Source organism: Giraffa tippelskirchi, chromosome 3 (assembly GCF_054371585.1).
Source record: "Giraffa tippelskirchi isolate mGirTip1 chromosome 3, T2T-mGirTip1v1.2.pri, whole genome shotgun sequence".
Lineage (NCBI taxonomy): Eukaryota > Metazoa > Chordata > Mammalia > Artiodactyla > Giraffidae > Giraffa > Giraffa tippelskirchi.
The window spans coordinates 12971710-12994285 of NC_137277.1; the positions used below are offsets into that span (position 1 = coordinate 12971710).

At 49.0% G+C, this 22576-nt stretch overlaps 1 protein-coding gene across 16 annotated transcripts in view; it reads left to right on the top strand.

Moving 5' to 3' along the window:
- The first annotated feature begins 1699 nt into the window (after positions 1-1699).
- MAPT (microtubule associated protein tau) overlaps positions 1700-22576 on the top strand; it is a 117784-nt gene continuing 96907 nt past the window's right edge. For 15 of the 16 annotated variants that reach the window (XM_081576479.1, XM_081576481.1, XM_081576466.1 and 12 more), the window contains exon 1: positions 1854-2041. The gene's annotated coding sequence lies outside the window, so the exon portion shown is untranslated. Of the gene's footprint in view, positions 2042-22576 lie in introns of all 16 variants that reach the window. The other variant, XM_081576491.1, reaches the window with a different exon arrangement.

Genomic DNA, 22576 nt, shown 5'->3' on the forward strand with positions numbered 1-22576 from the left:
ACGAAAATGGTCTTTAGGGTAAAGGTGGAAGTTAGAACAACCAAAGGGTCAATTCTAGAGACTCAGAACTTAAGAAACTGGCTCCCATCTACATCATCCACTCAGTGCTCCCAGTATATATTAATTAAACCCTTGTGAATAAACAATCTTTAGTTACTTTCTTTTTGTATTAATCTACAACATACATGGGCTTCCCAGGTGGCGCAAGTGGTAAAGAACTCACCCGCTAATGCAGGAGACGTAAGAGACACGGGTTCAATCCCTGGGTTGGGAAGATCCCCTGGAGGAGGTCATGGCAACCCACTCCACAATTCTTGCCTGGAAAATCCCACGGACAGAGGAGCCTGGTGGGCTACAGTCCATAGGGCCGCAAAAAGTCGGACACGACTGAAGTAACTTAGCATATAACACACAACATTGCTTTGAAAAAATGTGAGCTATGCAAATAAAAGCTTTAAGACAAATTCCTGTCCTTTTAGTACAAGACAGCAGTCCCCAAGCTCTCATACATTTAAAGCCTCCCACTGACTGTCAGGGCTTAAATTAGATGTTGGGGAGACCAGCTAAGGACAAAGCCTAGAGACTGGCTGACTGAGAGGATGAAAGCCTCTGGTCAGTTTCAAACTGAAGCAGTGCTATCCAGGTGAGCATCTCCAGCAGGCACTTAGAAATTCAGATCTCAAACTCTATACAGTGTAACAGTGTTTGACAAACAAGACAAAAATAACTTTATATGTGAAATGTTCTGTAATGCGGTAAGTGAAACTTCATCTAATTTAAGATTTTATTCTTAGGTCGAAGATAATAGATGTGAATGATCCTTTTTAAACCAAAAAAACCAAAACCCTTCAAAACCTTGCACTACCTTATTACAACTGAGTTAGCCTTAACTCAGTTTAAGTTAGCCTTAACTCAGTTAAGTCTTAGCAAATTGAAGTAGATTTGCCAAGAATTCACCTTGATCAATAACAAAAAAAAAGGTGAAAAGAAAGCAGGTCAAAAGGAAGCAGATCCAAGGAAACTGATCAGCAACAAGGGGAATCATTTCGGAAAATTCAGGGGAGGATCTGGGTGCCAGCGATAAGAGGGGCAAGCCCGGGGAGGTTTTGAGGTCTGGGGGGGACAGACTGGCCGCTGCTGCTGCTAAGTCGCTTCAGTCGTGTCCGACTCTGTGCGACCCCGTAGACGGCAGCCCACCAGGCTCCCCCGTCCCTGGGATTCTCCAGGCAAGAACACTGGAGTGGGTTGCCATTTCCTTCTCGAGTGCATGAAAGTGAAAAGAAAAAGTGAAGTCGCTCAGTCGTGTCTGACTCCTCACGACCCCATGGACTGCAGCCTACCAGACTCCTCCGTCCATGGGATTTTCCAGGCGAGAGTACTGGAGTGGGGTGCCATTGCCTTCTCCGGGACAGACTGGAGGGATGGCCATATGGAAACCCGCCCAGAACCTTCCCGAGATAGGACATCACTCCCAAGACCTCAGGGGGAAAAAGGGGGCAGCGGACCTGGGGGCGGAGCACCCAGCGCCTTCTCCACCTAGGGAGCAACCAAGCCACCCTCCCAAGGGAGGAGACCCCTCAGATAAGACAAAGGCTCCAACCGCGACGGGAGACCCAGAGTGCGCGTGCGCCAAGGGACGCGCGTGCGCGTTGCGGTCCACGCGGCGGCCCAAGTCGTGGGAGGAGGGGAGACCCGGGACGGGAAGCGCCGAGAGGAGAGAGCAGGGAGGCGGGGAAGGGCCGAACCTTGGGGCGCTCGCGCGCGCCCACTGGTGGCCGGAGGAGAATACGCCCACCGAGGCCTCACGGCCCGCCCCTCCCCTGGGGAGGCTCGCGCTCCCGCTGCTCGCGCCTGCGCCGCCAGCCGGCGGCTGGAGCGCGCCCTCTCCGCTCGTGCGCGCGCTCGCAGTCTCCGCCACCCACCAGCTCAGGCACCAGCAGCGCCGCCGCCGCCGCCGCCGCCGCCCGCCTTCTGCCGCCGCTACCACAGCCACTTTCTCCTCTGCCTCCCTCTACTGTCCTCGCCCTCTGTCGACCATCAGGTAAGTGCGAGGCTCCCAAATCTGCCTCCCGGTCCGCCTGGCTGCACCTGCATACCGCCGCCCCTCGCCTCAGAGATGGGTTTCATGAGGTGGGCATTGGTTGGGAGCAACGGCGGCGGCCCCTCCTTGCGCCCTCTGCGCCCTGGCGCTGGGATTGGGGTGATTTGGAAAGGGACCTATGCAAGGGATGCACGCGTGTGAGTGTGTGTGTCCTGTGTGTGTGTTCGGGGGGGGAGGAGTCTACACGACCCGCTTCACGCGGACCCGGCAGAGGTCGTGCCCACAGGGTGGGGCGCGGATGGCGGTGATCTGGGGGAGGGGGCTGCTTTGCACGCTCGAACACCGTCTTTTGCCGCAATGGGCGTGTGACTCTGTGGGGGGTGGGTGGAGAGGGGTCCAATGACGACCCCCGAAGCCGAACCTGTAATCCAATTTCTCTGCCTCGGTTTGCAGACAAGGTATTGATCGGTTTCTAGAAAAGATGACTCCCTGCCTGCCCCTCCCTACCCCTCCCCGGCCCCGATTCTAGCCGGGCTTTCGCTGCCCTTGGTTTAAGGCGGTGGCCCACCCTCTTCTCGTTTTCCTCCTTCAGAAACCCGCAGGGGACATTTGGGGGCTGGGAGTGAAATCGGGGAGATGGGGAGGGGTCTTGGAGCTGTCACTTTAGTTGCCCTTCCCCCTGCGCGCGCCTGGCACCGAGACGCGAGCAGCGCAGTGCCCGAGAGAACGGAGTGCGCGGATCCCCGTGTGGAGGCTCAGCAAGGCAGGGGTCACCTGGACTTGGGATATGCAAGGACTTCGCAGCTGCAGATCCCGGCTCGAGGGTGCGCACAGCCGCAGCCCCGCACAAACCCGCTCAGGGGCGGCAGGTGCATTTCGGGGCGGGCCCCTTTCTCTGCGCTCTGCGCGGGGGGTCCGGCGTGTGCGCTCCCTGCCGGAGGCGCGGGGCTGGCGCGCAGGGCTCGCCCCTCACTGCGGCAGTGGGTGTGGACCCGGGTGGGCGAGGAGGGGGAGGGTAGGCTATGCCTCCTCCCACTTCCACCCCTGCTTTTTTCCCCTCCGATCGCGAGGTGCCATCTTTTTGCGGTGTGTCACGTCTTTACAGTGCCATGCCAAGCCGGATGGCTGAGCTTTGGAGGACAGGGCGGGGACTGTCATTAAGGGGAGGGGTAGCAATTAGCGCTGAAATCTTGGCATTTTGCTGCATGGGTACCGGGGGCGTTCACCGGAGATCTTCCTCGGGGACTTGACTGCTTTGTTTGTAGGGCTTACGTGATCTGTGTTGCCAGCCCTGATTTTTGGCTTTTATTCTATGAAGGTGTTTAACCAGAGCTCCCGCCCCTCCCCCCGCTTTTTGCCCCTCATTTCCGAGCCCTTTGTTAGATCTCGGAGCTCGCCGGGGTCGAGGAACTCTAGTCCTCCCGGGGGGCACGCATGGACCGGGAGTGACCCGGCGCAGCCCCCTCCAAGAACCGGGGCGCACTCCAGAAAGCCTCCGAGGGGCCAAAGGGGTGGGATCCGAGGTCCCTGCGCGCCTTGCCGGTGGCCGCAGAGGAACGATGCCCCTCCCCACACCTGGAGCGTCCGGGGGCCACGCCCCACCAGGCTGCACACAGAGGAGCACCGGCGACCCCCGGTGGGAGCTCGAAGGCGGCGCCCCTCTTCCCTTCATGCCCTGTTGCTTCGCCTGGAGGGAGACTGTGAGGAGGGGGCAAGAGGTTTCCTCGGGGGCTGCGGGCCACACCCATTTTATTAAGAGGACTGGGGGGAGTAGGGGGGAGGTTGTCAAGGAGACCACAAGAGGCGGGGGAATGGACCTTGGGGCGTTGCCGCGCCCCTTCCGAACAGAGATTGAGAACCTGGGATAGGCACGGCAAGGCCCCCAGCCCCGGCTCCTGGGGGATGATGGAGGGAGACCTCCCCCCAAAACCCTGAACCCATGGCTCTTCTTAATTGGCCTCCGGTGGCTGCAGCCACCCAGATAGACATCTCTCGTGTTTTTATTATTATAGTCGAATTTTATTTTAGAACTGTGCGGGATTTTCGCTTAAGAGTCCGAGTTCGCCGCCGCCTTGGAACTGGGAGGTGAGGATGGGGGAGGGGGGGTTGGGGGAGGGGGCAGGGGATAGAGAGGCGAGAACCGGCCCTGGCGAACATATCCGAGCCCCGCTTTCCTTCCATTTGCCGGATCCTGGCCGGCTTTCTGGTTAATTCTATCGCTGGAAACTGGTGCGAGGGCGCAGTTCTGAGAAGGATGAGCATTTTAGGGGCCAAATCGTCTTCTAGATAGATACGCGCAGATTTATCTGAATAGGCGGGGAATGACTCGGTTGGGGATCGAGAGCCTGCCCGCGCCAGGCTGAACCTTCCCGTGGCTTCAAGTTCGAAGCTGGGTTGGAGAGAGAGGTTCAAGGATCAATTCGAGCACCATCCCCGCCGCCCCCCCCCAATAGAGCTGGACGAGAAATTCTGATACCAGGCAGAGCGAGGGTCTCCGAGAGGCCCTGGGAACGGGGAGCCCGCGGCCACCGCTGCCCGGGATGTACCTGGAGCAGAGAGGTCATCTCCTGTCGGTTGGGGGAAAAAGAGCCGGCAGAGGCGAGTGCCTTTAGCCCAGTACCAGAAACAAAATGCAGTACAGGCGTCCGCGATTTTACTCTACTTTGCGGTGTTTGGGAGATTTGATGGGGCTCTGGGGTCTGCAAGGCCAGGAGGAGTTGTGAGTAGGGGAATCCGGGGGCCAGGAGATGGTCCTTCCTACGCTCATCTAGAAACTCCATCCCTGACTCTGGGCGCGCTTGCCTACCTGGGATCTCCAGGGATGCCCCGTTTGCTCCCACGCTCCGACGCTGAAGCGCTGAGCCAGCCGCCGCGTCAGGGTTTCCCGGCACCGATTCGAGGGCCATCGATTCCTGTCCCGGAATCTCCAGCAGGTGGGGGCTGTTTTAAGTCCGGGAGACCTGCTTGGCGTCAGGCACTCGGGATCATGGGCGGGTCTCTGGCTGGTGTGGGTTGGAATGGTTGAGGGGACCTGGGACGCGACTGCCGGCCTGCCCCTCCGGGCCACTCGCCTTTGGACTCAGCAGGACAGCTTCGGGTTTTATCTGATCCTTGTCCCTCCAGCTGACCTGTTCGACAACAAAAAGAGAAATGCCTTTCCTACCGTAATTAAAGTATCATTTTGTGTTTTACAGTGCTGCTTATGTTTGCCCGATAAGAATTGCCTTTCCATTCCTCCATCTCCAAACTTTACCCTAAATAAATAGCACACCTCCTCCCAGCGACCCCTCCAGAGTGACTCTTGAAGCTAATCAATTTCTGGACCAACATTTGCTTCTATAACAGGTTTATGTGTACTGTAATAACCTGGCTTAATTCTTGGGGTTCAATTTGGGACAGTTTGGGAGAGGCACGTGTCAGCTTTGCTGGTTTGGGGAATGAATGACAGTCATGACCGTCTGACCTCCTCTGCACATCTCCGAAGGGTGTGGCTTTTGAGTGGTTTCTAGTAACTGGCACAGATCCCCTGACAGGAACAAAAGAAATGGATTATTCCCACAAATTACAAGGAAAAAAAAAAAAAACAACTTACAGTCAGTTTGATTGAAGAAGGGTCAGATTTATTTCAGCTGGGAAAAGAGCCTCTTCTTTTGAATATGCCCTTTGACCCACATGCTCTTTGAGAGCTGTGGCAGCCTGGAGATGTTACAGGATTGGGGTGCCCTTTGTTTATGCTGAATTTTCCTTCTGCCCTTTTAACATGAGTTCATGGAGCCTATTTGTTGAGAAGTTTAAGAAACTGTTTTATTCCACCTTCCCTCATCATTTATGTATATGATTTAGGTGGCTCCACAGCTATGTACATGAACATATGTTGGTTTTCAGTTAGATTTTGCCTTCCATTTAGTTAATTAGTACCTTCCTTAGGCTTGAAAAAGAATCAACCTTACGTTGAAAAAGAATCACTCAAAAACAAAAACACCCTCAGGAGCTTAATACAGTGCCAGACATACAGCAGGTCTTTGGGCCATGCTCATTTAACAAATAAATAGATAAAATGGGAAAATGCAAGTTGAAAAGAAAGCAGAATGGGAGGAGGGCCTTATTCGAGGTCATGACATCAAGAAGTCTTGGGGGCCAATACAATACTGCAAAGCAATTATCCTTCAACTAAACATAAGTAAATTTTAAAAAAGAACTTTTGGGGGGACTTCCCCCATGGTTCAGTGGCTAAGACATGGAGTTCCCAATGCAGGGGTTCGATTCCTGGTCAGGATCTAGATCCCACATGCCACAACTAAAAAATCCCACACGTGGCAACTAAGACCCGGTGCACCCAAATAAATGGATATTTTTAAAAAAAAGAAATTTGGGAGAGAGATCCAACCCAGTTTGTCCCCTGCTGCTCTGTGTCAAAATGACACCCAGAACGCTGCCTGAGCCCCTCGATGCACCCCACACCCTCCCCTCCCCTCTTCTTCCCCACCTTCCTCCTTCCTGCTGCCTATGCTCCCCAGCCTGGTCCCCCCCACTCACTTTGCCTTCATCTTCCAGACGAGCAGACAGGGGAGAGACCACACTCCCCCCGGGGTAAGGAAGACCCTGCCCCACCACCTCGTGCAGGTCAGAGGGTCAGAGAGGGAAAAGCCCCTTTGCCTCTTCTCCTTCTTCCTCCCATTTTTCATCATTCCACTTAAAGGACTCCCAACCCCGCCACACCCCCAGAAAATCCCCCCGACCAACCATTCCTAACTTGCCAGCTGAGGCGCTTCCACTAGACTTGGAGCTGGCATGGGAGGGGCATTTTAGCAAGTGAGGGGAAGAGAACACCCCGGCATCACCAGTGGGCGGCAGCAGAAAGAGGAATCCAGCATTCAGCTGGGACTGTCAGCGGCCTTCCTGTAAAACAGTGATTCTCAACCCCTGGGGCCACTGGGATGTCTAGAGACACTTTTTTATTTCCACAACTGGGCGGTGGGTACTACTGGCATCTAGCGGATAGAGGCCATGGATGCTGCTGAACAAGGTCCAGAGTGCCTCAGAGACCTGGCCGCAAAAGTCCTAGAGCCAGAGTTGAGAAGCCCTGCTACAGAAACACTGTTACCCTGGCAGCATCATCTTAGTGGCATCTTATGGGGCTTCCTTCATAGCTCAGTTGGTAAAGAATCTGCCTGCAATGCAGGAGACCCCGGTTCGATTCCTGGGTTGCGAAGCTCCACTGGAGAAGGGATAGGCTACCCACTCCAGTATTCTTGGGCTTCCCTTGTGGTTCAGCTGGTAAAGAATCTGCCTGCAATGTGGGAGACCTGGGTTCGATCCCTGGGTTGGGAAGATCCTTGGAGAAGGGAAAGGCTACCCACTCCAGTATTCTGGCCTAGAGAATTCCATGGACTATACAGTCCACCGAGTTGCAAAGAGTCGGATACGACTGAGTGACTTTCACTTTCGTGTTCCTTGAGTATCTTCTTGGCATCCCTGTTCTAAGTGCTCCCTAGGGTATGTATTCAGTTGTGTCCGGCTCTTTGCCACCCCATGGACTATAGTCTACCAGGCTCCTCTGTCCATGGAATTATCCTGGCAGGAATACTGGAGTGGGTTGCTATTTCCTCATCCAGGGGATCTTCCCGCCCCAGGGGTCAAACCCAGGTCTGTGCACTGGCAGGCGGATTCTTTACCACTTGAGCCACCTGGGAAGCCCAGGTGCTCCCCAGAGATTACCTCATTTAATCCTCACAACAACCCCTTTATGTAGGCAGGTTCCATTATCTCAGTATTATATATGGGGAAACTGGAGTACAGAGAGGTTTAGTAACTCACTAAAGGTCACACAGCCAGTGAGTAGTGGAGCTGAGTGCCTGACAGTAGACTCCCCCTCCTATTAAGCTGCACGTGGGCTTAATAGGCGTTTGTGGGTTAGCAGGAACCCAAGCACAATCTATAACATTGACCCAGTGGAATATTCTAATTCCAAAACCACTGACTCACACATGAACTTTTGTAAGAGTCTGTAATTGGAGCAAAGGGTTTCACTCAACCTCTGTGTCTCTGTTTATAAAACAGGGAAAATACCCTGGGGATCTTAAACCTCTTCCCCCTAAATCTAGGATATCGGGACTTCTCGGGTATACAAAGGAGCAACCAGGACTTTTTGGCTCAAAGAAGGCTGGAAGTCAAGATTAGGGGATCGTGACATAGACTTAGCTATGGTCAAAGTCAAGTTACTGAAGTTTTAGGGACATCTGATCCCTATCTTAGGTTCTGCACCTTGGAGAGTTTGAAGCTTTAGCAGCTGCCACTGAGACCCAGCTCTGAGCCTGTGGGTATGAGAGGAGTGAGGTGGGCATAGAAAGGACTTTAGGCAAGAATCTCAGTCCCCCTCAGCAAAGGCGGGCCTGGGGGCTTCTCTCACTTCCTGGGGCCCAGGCTCTGCAGTAAATATTCTGTCACACTGTGGTGTAGAGGGGCGACCTGGAATCCTCCATCCACAGGACTCACTGCCGCTCCACCCAGCTATGATCCTGCTGCTTCGCACAGCCTCCTGTGTGGGGGATTGGACACATACCACACACTCCGGACTGTCTTCTGTTCCCTTGCCAAAGGGATTGCTGTCCAAAACTTCTTTTCCTGTCTCAGGTGCCACACTCCTGCCAGGTTCCTTCTCTGCATAGATGGCCCCCATCTGAGTGCAAGGAGACAGTTAGAGGCCAGCTCGGAGTGGTTTTTGAGCTTTGAGGGTTCTTTGATTAGGAAACATTTCATGGTGCAGTGGTAAAGAATCTGTCTGCCAATGCCGGAGACACAGGAGACACGGGTTCGATTGCTGGATCAGGAAGATCTCCTGGAGTAGGAAATGGCAACCCACTCCAGCATTCTTGCCTGGGAAATTCCATGGACAGAGGAGCCTGGCTGGCTACAGTCCATGGGGTCACAAAAGAGTCAGACACGACTGAGTGACTGAGCATAAGCACAGAATAGGAGCAGGAATCAGGTTCCACAAAATGCCAGCTTGAATGACATCCAGGTGCATTATCTGAAATTGTTTTTGCTTGGTTGAGATTTCAGTGGGCTCTGCACCTGCCCTGATTGGGAAGACTAAGACTTAATCCCCAAGAAATGCATTCTGTGCCTCAGCTATTCAAGGAAGGTTTGTGAGTGCCTGGAGGGCAGATGCTGGTTTTCCCTCGGCGGGTTCCCCGGCTCAGGACAGTGTCTTGCATGTAGAAGCCGCAGGTTTGCCCTAATGGTTGAGGATGGGGTCTCAAATCAGAACTCCTGGGTGCAAATCTCCCTTCCCTACTCACTGCAAGCCCTAAGCTGGGTTGTTTAGCCTCTTAGAGAGGTTTTTTTCTTGTTTGTAACTTGGGGTACAATAGTACCTATCTCGCCGGTTGCTGTGGGGTTTAAGTGGAGTGATGTAATGCTTAGCCCAGGGCTCAGCACATAATAATTGCTCATTAAATGGCTTCATGGCCAGCAGCTTCTGAGTAGACTCTCGTGATTGGATGAATGTGCAAAGGCTCCTACTGACCCTGATGATGGAATCAGTTGAAACAGATATATTGTTACACTGAGTGGGGATCAAGATAGGAGAAGTAGGCTGTCCCATCTGGAACCAGGCAAGTGGTGTCGTTTGAATGGAAATGAAGCCCCCCCTGGAAAATCGCACACACCCATTTGTCAGTGTACACACAGGACTCTTGCCATGGGCAAGTGGAGTGACTTACGATCTGCTGTCCCTGCTTCTGCCCTCTTCCTTCCTGAAATCCACTGCACACCAGGAATAGGCTGTGTACTGTCCACACCAGCCTGAGCTGAACCGCCCTCTCTCCCACCAACCTGGGACTACCGATGAGCCAGCTTAGCAGGTTGCTGGCTTCCCTGATAGCTCAGTTGGTAAAGAATCCACTTTACCAATGGAGACCCCAGTTCAAATCCTGGGTCAGGAAGATCCGCTAGAGAAGGGATAGGTTACCCACTCCAGTATTCTTGGGCTTTCCTTGTGGCTCAGCTGGTAAGGAATCCGCCTGCAATGCCGGAGACCTGGGTTTGATCCCTGGGTTGGGAAGATCCCCCTGGAGAAGGGAAAGGCTACCCACTCCAGTATTCTGGCCTGGAGAATGCCATGAACTATATAGTCCATGGAGTCACAAAGAGTCTGACATGACCGAGCGACTTTCACTTCACTCCAATATCTTACTGTTCACTCATTGCATAAAAAGTGAGCACAGATAAGACTGAGAAAGCAACAGAATTAATGAAAGGCAGTGCAGGAGAGAGATTACAAATGAAATAATGAAGCAGCACTGAACTTAGTAAACTCGGAAGCAGGCTGATTCATGGTGGCAGCTGAGAGTCAAGTAGAAAAAATGTTAAATAAAGCAAACTCAATGTATTTTGAATCCAGGGAATGCCAAGCCTCCAATAACCAGAGTTCTATCTGAATTAATAAATCTGATTTAAGAAGCCTTCTTGGGAATTTCCTAGTTGTCCAGTGGTTAGGACTCCATGCTTTCACTGCTAAGGGACCATGTTCAATCCCTGATCAGGGAGCTAAGATCCCACAAGCTTTTCAGTGTGGCCAAATAAATAAATAGAAGAAGCCTTCTTATCGTAGCTCAGACGGTAAAGAATCTGCATGCAATGGAGGAGACCTGGGTTCAGTCGCTGGGTCGGCAAGATCCCCTGGAGAAGGGAATGGCTACCCACGCCAGTATTCTTGCCTGGAGAATTCCATGGACAGAAGAGCCCAGTCCATGGGGTTGCCAAGAGTCAGACACACTGAGCAACTAACACTTTATCCATGGAAGTCATAATACATTTTTTTCAAAAGTCATTAAATCAGAAAATCATAAAAAAATGATACATATATTTTTTCAGACATTTAATTTAACCAGATAGTTGTTCATTCCCCTCTCACCATCTTTTGCTGTAGAGTCCAGCACTCTTGGTGTTTGGGTCAGCTAGCTGGAGTTCCTTGTCTTTTTGGCCTAAGTGGCACCTGTAATGCATTGCCTAGTACTTCCGGCTATAGGGACAAGGTGTTACACTGTGTATAGTCTGAATGTAGAGTCTTTCTAGAGTTTTACTATATTTTTTCATAATCTTTGACATCCTGTTTGACAGCTTAAAAAATTACTCACCTTTATGAAATCTCTCCAAAGTATTCAACTTGGTTTTCTTAAAGCCAATGAATGATTTTCAGAATTCATCTTTCATTTAACCCTTGAATGTAATCAGCTTGCACCATACTTAAGTGCTGTGAATATTGTAACAAATATGATGGACCCAGAAGGTTGACTGTGGTAGGATGAGGCCCTGGCTGTGGACGTCAGTCCCTGGAGACTCAGCCTTGAATATTTACCCCCTTCATTTCTGCTTCTTACGTGGTATCTGGCAGGAGAGGGCCTACTGTGGAGACTTTTGTGTCTTCCCTGCATCTCCTGCCTGTCTTCCAGGACTAGCATGGCACTAGGAATTCATTCACACAGAATCCCTACTTAAGGGGATGTTGCAAAATTCCCCCCCAAAACTCAACATAAATTAAAATTTTCTTTACCATGTTAACTCTCCTTAGTGAGGGAGTTTTAGGTCAAGGTCTAGCAATTTTAAAAAGCATTTTTAAATCAGCACATTTGAATTAAATCTGAAGACATTGATAATGATGTTTCATTCATTGGTCTCCCTTTGGTCCTGTCTGCTCCACTGCTAAATCAAGCATCAAAGGGAAGAAGGACGTGAATTATCTCTGGTCCCAGCTGCTGGTTTTCCTTCCAGCCTATGGCCTAGTTTTCTGGTTTCCTTGGAAGGGTGGGTGATATTGTCTTGAAGCCTAAGCCTGCTACAAAAAGCCTCAGGAGGCACTTTCATCCTTGTGTCCTCCTCCTCAGGACACAAAAGATATCAGAAGACCCCTGAGTCTACAGCTGCCTGTGATGTGATCCACAGCCAATATAGTAATGCCAAGAAGGGAGTTGCAGAAAGGACCAATTCATGGAATCATGGAACTGTGCCCCTCCTCCAGGATAAACGAGAGCCCTTCCCCCTGAATTAGAACCAGAATTCTAAATTATGTGTCAACAGAGTTGTCTTGGATCATATCCAGTTCTGTCATTGATTTACAGAGCATTTCAGAGATGCTTATTTCCAATTGTTCTTGATTGGACAGTGATACTAAACTACTGTCTTACCTCATTCCCTCTCTCATGATCTCTTTAAAAAGATGTTTATTGGATAATTAATAATCTAAAGGCTTGAGGACTTCCATGGTGGTCCAGTGGTTAAGACTCTGTGTTTCTGATGCAGAGGGCATAGGCTTGATCCCTGATTGGGAAAGTTTTTTCATGCCTTGCAGTGTGGCTGAAAAAACAAAACAAAACTATAAAACTCTTAGAAGAAAACAGAGGATAAAAGCTTCACAATATTACATTTGTCAATGACTTCTTAAATATGATACCAAAAGCACAATAAACAAAAGAAAACATTGACAAATTGGAACTCGGGAAAATTAAAGGAAGCAAATAAATAATATAGGCTTAAGTGCCCAAGGAAAGGTTACAGATTACAGAAGCTCTTTGGTTTTATATTTAAATGTGAATATTCGCTACCTTATTTATGTCTGAGTGTTTTATATTGGGTTTGCTGAAAACTGGTACAACTTTCAGTGCTGGTATTAGTAGTGTGTCAGAATTTAAATCAACATAAGAGTCGGACACAACTGAAGTGAGTTAACACACATAAATGCACACACACATTGATAAGTCAAGCAAAAGTTGTCTATAAAACTGAAATAGTTGTACATAACCTGCTACCCTGGGGCAAGATAATCTTCATGGTTTGTTTCGTATGAAACCTGTCCCTTTCAAAGCTGCCACTTGCCAAGAATTGCCAGGAATAGCTGTTTGGAAGAGTCGCCTGTCCTTCTGCTGTTCATTTTCTGCCGTGTCTATTTGCTAAAAACAGGAATTCTGTGCTGGCCCCAGCCCACGGCACAGCAGTTCAGCTTCTGCCTCTGCTATCTCCATGAGGCCGGCTTAGAAACAAAGGATTTTTCAAAACATCCCCAAATCCCCTTAAATAATGGACTGATCATTCACAGACTCACCTGAACCTCCTCTAAACCTATTTAATCTTTTCCCTAGGGTTAAATCTTGTGGGTATGATGCGCCCCCTGGGGGTCTCTGTGCTGGGCTCATTTCTTCCTGCTCTAGGTCCAAAGGTCCTCCCTTCTTAGCAGCCAGGAGTAGTGGCAGCACTCTGTTCCCTGCAGAGTATTAATGCAGATGGAATACATTGAAATAAATCCCTTTCAATGTCACTAAAGTTCTATAAATAATTATGAACCAATGGCTTGATGTCTCATGAGAAATGCAGTGAAAATTTTTTTTTTAACTGGCAGGATTCATGTTATAAGTTGACAATCTGGGCCAAGCAAAAATCTTTTTAAAACATCTCCTTATCTACCAGCAAGACTGAATTCCAAAAGTTAGGCATCCTTTATTTTGGTGGTCGGAGAAGGCAATGGCACCCCACTCCAGTACTCTCGCCTGGAAAATCCCATGGACGGAGGAGCCTGGTAGGCTGCAGTCCATGGGGTCACTAAGAGTCGGACACGACTGAGCAACTTCACTTTCATTTTTCACTTTCATGCATTGGAGAAGGAAATGGCAACCCACTCCAGTGTTCTTGCCTGGAGAATCCCAGGGACGGCGGAGCCTGGTGGGCTGCCGTCTATGGGATCGCACAGAGTCGGACACGACTGAAGCGACTTAGCAGCAGCAGCATTTTGGTGGTGGTGGTCGGGGAAGGTGGTCTGTTATCACCCACTGCTTGGGCTTACCCAGCCCTGAGTGTAATTGCAACCTTCCTGTTTATCTACCAATTGTGGCCATAATTAAGATTCCCTGGAGGGTCAAGTCCCTGGAAGGACTTCCCTGATGGTGCAGTGGATAGGAATCTACCTCCCAATGCAGGAGACACGGGTTTGATCCCTGGTCTGGAAAGATCGACCCCACATGCCTCAGAGCAACTAGACCCATGTGCCGAAACTACTCAAGCTTGCGCAACCTGGAGCCTGTGCTCCGCAACAAGATACTAGCCCCTGCTTGCCACAACTAGAGAAAGCCCTGGTTCAGCAGCGAAGACCCAGCACAGCCAAAATAAATAAATAAAAAGGGTTCCTGGAATTCCCTTGTGGTCCAGTGGTTAGGACTTGGCATACTTTCACTGCCAAGGGTCTGGGGTCAATCCCTGGTTGGGGAACTAAGAGTCAGGTAATTAATATCCCACAAGCCAATAGTTTTGGCAAAAAGGAAAAAAATTCCTGAGCCTTCATTTTTCCGTTTGTAAAATGGGGATTATTCAATTGTCCTTCTGAGAATGGACGATAATGTGTCCTTTCTTCTCACTGGGTAATCAGAGAACTAAAATACAACCATCTTGGAGAACTCCTTTGAGCTTTTCAGAAAACAAGTGCTGCAGGGGTAGGGGTGAGGGCGCCTCCTGAGAGCCACAGTCCAGCACCTGATTTGAAGTCTCTCTCCGGCTGAGCCTGGCAGGGTATAGCGGCTACCGCTCGCTCTCTCCTTTAGCACCAACCAGACGGTAGGTACAGACTGCTTCCTAGGGATGAGCGCCCAGTCAGCTGGGCCTGAGCCTGAATGCATGGACAGCCAGCCACAGTCCAGCCTGTACCAGTCTCATCTATCCCTTCTTTGCAGGGGAAGCTGAAAGCCAGGTGCAGGACAGTGGGTGGGGTGGCTTTAGTGTGACCTCAAGTGATATCCCACCCTGCCAGTGCCCCCTTCTTGGAGATGGGCTGGGACCTCCTGGGCTCATGCTGTGTCCCTCAGAGGGAATGAATTCCCTGGGAGCCTTTCTGTCTCCTCTGGGGTTTTCAGTTTCCTCCTAGTCAAACAGGGACTTGGTGCCGAATCTCATATTCTAATTATGCCCTGGGGCAGCCTCTTCCCGCCAGTGTGTTTAGCACATGCCAGGAATCGATTAAGGCAAGAGTGATTAAATTAAAGGCTGGAGTTGACTTTGATGGTGTAATATTCTAATGGCTATTTGGTGGTAAGAGGCATGGTGCAGGCTCATTAATTGAACACTTGCAGTTGGAATTTGAATTGAGCTGGAGCTGGGCTGCTGTCTATTTGCTTTTGCCCTGGGAATGGAGGATTTTTTTTTTTCATGCAAATAGACTGGGAAGTATGGATATTTCCAGGCTGGTATGTTGCCCCCACCCTGACAACAGCCTGGCTTCTCTAATGAGTGGCTGGCCTTGACCATACTTAGTGTCCCTACATCATCTGCCTTTGTTTGCTGTCCCCAAAACTGTCCTCACTACGCCATTGTCCCATCCACTTTGCTCCTTGGAACCCCCTCATCCTCCAGTCCCCGTATGGCAATCCATGGAGTCTTAACACTCTTCTTCCCGCCATATCCTGGAACAGACTTAACCATCAGTTCCTTCCTCTACATCTCTTGGATCTGCTCTCCTTTTCCAATCCCTCTGCACCAGTGCTAAAAGAAACGTCCGCCTTTGTCACTTCACCCCTGGATCATTGTGAAAATGATAATGAATTGCTCTCGAGTTCAGTTCTGAAACTGACGCCCAATCCCTTTGGCAGGCCATTGTCAAACTCCTCTTCCCAGAGCAGCCCTGTCATCTGCCCTGCCCCCATCCAAGCATGAGTCCACGATTGCCTCTTCTGTCCCTTGCTGAGCCAGGCCCCACCTCTCACTGCCTGCCCGCCTCCACATGCCACAACTTGGCCTCCCTGTCTAGTCCTACTGGTCCAGCCCCACCTCGGGCCAGCCTGCCTCTCGGCTCCTTCGTACACATCATGCCCTTTCTGCTTCTAGCTCACCCATGGTACCTTTGTTGAGAATGTCCCCTCTCCCTTCCGCTCCCCCTCTTTAAGTCACCCTGACCTTCCCTGATCACCGTCTTCCCTGAAAATCACCTCCAGCTACTGCGCTCCACAAGATCCCAACAGCAACACATTTCATTTCTCAGCAGTCCTCAGCACCGCAGTGGTTGACTTAATTATTTTCCCTCTTGTCTGTGCTGCTCTCATCTTTCCACAGGTGGTATGTCCTCTGAGGGCGAGTCTTGTGTCTTGTGTGGCTTTCCTGCTCCCCTGGGTGTCTTGCCCAGTCACAGAGCTGGGCACATGCAAAGCTCAAAATAATCACTCTTGATTCATGTAGCTGGATACTAATAAGTCAAACAGGCTGATGTCAGATGAGTTTTATCTGTTTAAAGTACCTTCTCCACCTCCTAGTTCATGGTTCTGTTGTTCTACAGACTTGAAAATAAAAGTCATACTTCCTTTGAAATATTCTAAAATTTCCACTTTGCCTTACTTCATTCAGGCCAACTTAATTGTTAGTCCATTATTTTGCTATACAAAGATGCTGATAATAATGGTAGGAGCAGGTGGCTTTTATTAAAAATATTGCTGCATTTAACCTTCACTCCTCTGTGAGGCAGGGCTTACCATCCTCATTTTGCAGAGGAGCAAACCAAGGTTCAGAGAGTTCACAGCTGGGGAGGCAGCCAGATGGTGCCCCAGTCCAGGACCTTGTCTTGCTCCCTCCAGGTCCTCAGAGCCCTCGACCCTCCGCCTCTGATTCCATTCTCCATGCCAACAGACATGTCTTTAGTGCTAATGACCGAAGAAGCCGTGCCTTCCAGCCTCCGTGATCCAGTCATATGTAACATGAGCCCAGAGAAAATATTTAAGACTAAAAGCCAGTCTCTAAACTGGGCTGTTGCTTCATGACTCCGGTGACGGCAGAACCAAATTTAGTGTCGTGGGCAGGTCCACACTTACCAAATAGTGAAGCTCATTTTTCTTCCAGCTTGAAAAATGTTCACACTCACCATTTCCATGGAGGGGTAGGTGGGACCAAAAGACTGGAAAATGTGGTCCCAGAGGAACCCTGGTGTATAGACTCAGGAGGGAAAATGACATTCAGGTTCCCAGGCAGTGACCCCAGGGACGAATTTAACTGAATGTGGGTGGTTTCCCTGGGCAGACAAAGCAAGTCCCCTGCTGTTAGGAAAAAGGGTCCCAGTGGTGGGGGGGAGGCAAACCTATATCCCAAGCCACCCAGGGGTACTGCCCGATCCCCCTTAGTCAGCAATCCACTTTATTTCCCCCCAGGTCTCCACTGTGGCTCAGACAGTAAAAAATCCACCTGCAATGAGGGAGACCTGGGTTTGATCCCTGGGTTGGGAAGATCCCCTGGAGAAGGGAATGGCTAACCACTCCAGTATTCTTGCCTGGAGAATTCCATAGACAGAGGAGTCTGGCAGGCTACAGTCCATGGGGTCACAAAGAGTTGGACACAACTGAGGGACTGAGCACACACACAGGTCTCCGCGGTGGCTCTCACTCTAGAACCAGGAAAAGGGAGGGGAACCAGAGACGGGAGGGACACACACCAATGAGGTTGGGGTCACATGTACGGCATTATTTAGCATCTGCAACCTCACCAGGCACTTTGATGATGTTGAAATACATTCCCCACAGCCACCCTTCCATCTATGACAGGAATCAGTTCTCAGTTCTGTTCTTGCCTCCCACCTTCTCCCCTAAATTAAAAAAAAAAGTCACTAGCTATAAAGCCAAGATACCATAGGTGAGATCCCGCTCTAGTTTCTGTTCTGTTGTTTTTCTTTTTTCCCCAGGGGAGGGAAAGGGATCATTTCAGTCTATAAGTTGTTTTCAGGGTGAGTAGTAAATATTTCTTCAAGAAAGTTCTTAAAGGGACTTCCCTGGTGATCCAGTGGCTAAGACTCTGCTCTCCCAATGCAGGGGACCCGGGTTCAATTCAGGGTCAGGAAACTAGATCCCACATGACACAACTAAGAGTTTGCATGTTACAAGTAAAGATCTTGAATGTGGCAATGAAGATGGAAGATCATGTGTGCTGCAACTAAGACCTGGTGCAGCCAAATAAACAACATAAAAAATATTTTTTGAGAGAAAGAAAATTATTAAAAGGACCCCGAACTGAAAGATGGAGTACATGGTGGTACTCAGCACTGGACCCAGACCTGGGTAGTTCCGTGGTTCTGGGCAGAAGCTGAGGGATGTGGCCCCTTTGCAAATGGCTCTGGATGAAAAGCTAGGAGCACAGGAATGCTTGGACAGCCCAGGGCATGCTGGTCATATCTCTGTCCCCAGGTTCAAGGACCTCATCCTCAAAGGCTGTGGCCACGTAATGGGCACCAGACCCTACATCACTGGGTCTCCCCTGCCGAGACCCCTGGAACAGCCACCTTTGAGCGGAACAAACCCCGACCCCAAAGGGCTCAGTGTTTGCAAAGAACATTGGGTTGACCTGGCTTTCTGGATACACTAATATTGTTCTGATTTGGATGACTTCAGGAATGGTCAATCTCAGTTAAAAATCTGACTTATTTTCGGGCAGAGAAAGACAAATATTGTATATCAGTTATATGTGGAATCTAACAAAATAACACGAATCAACTAATTTACAAAACAGAAACAGACTCACAGATATAGAAAACAAACTTATGTTTACCAAAGGGGAATAGAGAGGAGAGGGGTTAAATTAGGAGTATAGAATTAATAGATACCCAGCACTATAATCAGGCAGAGTTCAGGAGAGTTCAGTGACACCTGAAATCACATGGCTAGTTTGGGCTGACAAGGGATTTGAACCCAGGACTTCTGTTTCTCAACCCTGGGCTGCTGCTGTTAAGATCAAGCCTCACCCTGACTTATTCATTCACTGACTGAGTCTGAGGGGACCTGCCAGTTAGTTCAACTGCCAGTGCCTGGGCAGAAGGGAAAGAAGAGACACTGCTTTTCCCCCAGCAGGGACAAAGAAAAAGTTCTTTAAAATGTATTTTATAGAAGTATAGTTGATTTACAATGTTGTGTTAATTTCTGCTGTACAGCAAATTGGTTTAGTTATACATATACATTCTTTTTCATATTCTTTGCATTATGATTTATCACATATGTATTGGGGCTTCCCAGGTGGCACTAGTAGTAAAGAACCCACCTACCAATTCAAGAGACATAAGAGACACATGTTTGATCCCTGGATCTGGAAGATCCCCTGGAGGAGAGCATGGCAACCCATTCCAATATTCTTGCCTGGAGAATGCTATGGACAGAGGAGCCTGGTGGGCTGCTGTCCATAGCGTCGCACAGAGTCAGACACGACTGAAGCAACTTAGCATGCACACATGCATTGGGTATATTAATAGTTCCGTGTGCTATAGAGTAGAACCTTGTATATATGCATTATATATATACTTATATATATGCATTATATTCTATATATATAATAGTTTGCATCTGCTAATCCCAAACTCTCAATCCATCTTTCCCTCACCCCCAGAAAAAGTTTTTGATTTCTTTTTTTAATAGGGTAGAGACCTGGAATTTCAGTTTGAGGGCTTGTGCCTTGCCATGAATAGATGAACAGATTGCTTTTTTCCTCTTATAAAAAAAATCCTGTTTATCATAAGAAGCGTTTGGGGGATGGGCATAATTTATCCCCCAGTGTGCTCCTGCCCCAGTTAATAGGGAGCAGGAGGCAGCTGCAGGTGAAGGGTGACATCACCAAGTCTGTGCAACCCGAAGCAGAGCCCATGATGGCAGGGTTGAGGCCAGAGGATCTGCCTCACAGTCACCCATGTTTCTGGGATCCGAAAAACATGGAAAGAGGAAACAGCTCCATCATGTTCAGACAGCCCTGGCTAAGTAACACATCTTATAATACAAGTTATTTCCCCCCAAACTAAAGTCTAAAAATAGTCACTTGAATTTAAAGATAATTAGTAAATTAATTGGGTTTCTTTCTACCACTTGTTTTGAAGCAAACATTAAAATTTTCTGCTTTCGCATTACTGGGGTCCATTATTTTGTGTTTAATTTCCACAACTTTGTCTGATTCTATTTTGAGGGGCTTCCCTGGGGACCAGGCTCCCTAATGCATTCATCTCTCAGGTGATGTTTTATTCATCTTTGTATCTTCAGTGCCTGGCACAGTACATGGCACAGAGTAAATGCTCAGTCACTGTTTAGTGAATGAATAAATAGATGACTAAGTGAATTCAACACTGATTAAAACTTAAGATTTCTTTTAAAAAGACTTGAGACCTGGGAATTCCTTGGCTGTCCAGTGATTAGGAGTTGGTGCTTTCACTGCTGAGGCCCGGATTCAATGCCTGGTCGAGGAGCTAAGATTCCACAAGCCAAGCAGTGTAGCCAGAGAGAAAAGACTTGAGAACAGAAAGAACAGAACATATAACAGAAATATAACTTGTGTATTTGTTCATCCTTTTACCTTTCTGGAGGATGGAGGGGTACGCATCTGCATTTGGTGTTTTGAGTGCTAAAAGTGGAACTACATGTACTATGCCATAATCTTTTTAAAAGTTAAATCGTTATATTAATCTAAGCCTTTGGATTGTCTGTGCTATTTCCTCCTCCAGGGGATCTTCTCCACCCAGGTATTGAACCCAAGTCTCTTACATCTCCTGAATTGGCAGGCGAGTTCTTTACCACTAGCGCCACCTGGGAAGCTTAAGCCGTTGGATCCTCTTGGAAACCAGAATGCCGCCATAAACCATGAGCCCTACTTTAATGACCAGCCACAACCCCACAAGCATAGCAAGAAGGGCAGTGAGCCGTTCAAGACAAACCACTTAAATCTCTGCCATTTCATGAGCAGAGGCTCCAGCCCAGGTAGGGCTGTCAGCATTAGCATATTAAGACACAGCATGCTTAGTTAAATTTGGATTTCAGATAAACAACCATTTTTAAAAAATATAAGTGCGCTAGGCTACATAATGCTCCTCCTCTAGGAGATATCAGATCCTAGGCTGCAGAACCTGTGATTATGACCTTGTTTGGGAAAAGGATCTTTGCAGCTGTGATTAAATTAAGGACCTTGCAATGAGATTGTCCGGTATCATCTGGGTCCTAAATACAATTGCATGTGTTTTATAAGAGCCAGGCAGAGAGAGATTAAAAACACGGAAGAAAAGATGATGTAATGATGGCGGCAGAGATGAGGGCATTATGGATGCCTGCAGCCACCAGCAGCTACAAGAAACAAGCAAGGGATTTTCTCCTAGAGGGAGCATGGCCCTGCCAACCCCTTGCTTTCAGCCCAGTGAGACTGAGTTTGGACTTCCGGCATTCACACTTACAAGTGAATAAATACCTGTTGTTTTAAGCCACTATTTGTGGCTTAAGCCGTGGTTTGTGGTCATTGGTTACAGCAGCCACAGAAAACCAATACAATTAAGTATGTCCCATGCAAGATTTGGGACATACTAAAAAAAAAATTATTTGTTGTTTATCTGAAATTCAAATTTAACTAGGCATCCTATATTTTAGACGGCAATCCTCACTCCCAGGACCAAAGAAAGGGGCTTTTGAATTTGCAAGAAAGCTGGTTGAGGCTGTCAGGAAGTGGACCTCCCTATGCTGGGAGTCTTTGTAAGCACAGTTCAATTGAACCAATTTGAACTTTTATTAACTACCCTCTGGACAAAAGAGGGGGGAGCAATTAGACAGGTGTTAATGATTTATTTTTTCAACAGTCATTTGAGCACTTCCTATAAAACAGAAGCTCTGTGTTTAAGGGTGAAGGAGTTAGCCATTAATCTGGTGCATCTAGGCTAAGTTACAAACCATTCCAGCTACATCACATGACACATGGCCATTAGCAGAGCTCGAGTGATGTTGCAATGTGCCGCTGACACTTGAGCCACCCCTGGGAATCTTGCACCCTTTCATTGTTGGATGGGTGGGGGGCGGCGCCAAGCAGAACAGCTGGGTAAATCCCGGTTGCTGAAAGAGAGGACTTCACAGGCAGATCTGAAATGGAGGGAAGCGGGTGGATGTTGCAGGAACAAGCTGGCTCTGGGTTCCCAGAAAGAACTCTCAATGGAAGTAGATACAAAATATCTCCATCATCTTCTGTGCCCTCACATCCTAAGGTGAGTTAAAGACACACTGGCCCGTTCTCCCATGCAGAGAGGGCCACCCCAACCAGGATTGGACATCAGTGTTCAGAGGCTCAGGCTCAGGCTCATGGCTGGGCTTCTCCAGCTTACTGTCAGGCTCTCTGAAACCTGAACAGTCCCTGGACCCCAGACTTTTAAAGATGCTCCGAGAATCCACAGTGTTAGAGCTTCAAGGAGCCTTGGGTCGTCCAGAATAGGCAGGGGGGTCCTAGGATACCTCAGAATTGCCCCAGATGCTTTACCAAAATACCCATGCCTAGGAAAAGAGAAAAACATATGGTTTACAGGAGGAAAAAAAAAGTGGGGGATGTAGAGTGTGTTAGTCTCTCAATCATATCTGACTCTTTTGCGACCCCATGGACTATAGCCCACTAGGATCCTCTGTCCTTGGGATTCTCCAGGCAGGAATACTAAAATGGGTCACTATTCCCTTCTCCAGAGGATCTTGTTGAACCCAGGAATCGAACCTAGTTATGCATTGCAGGCAGATTCTTTACCGTCTGAGCCAC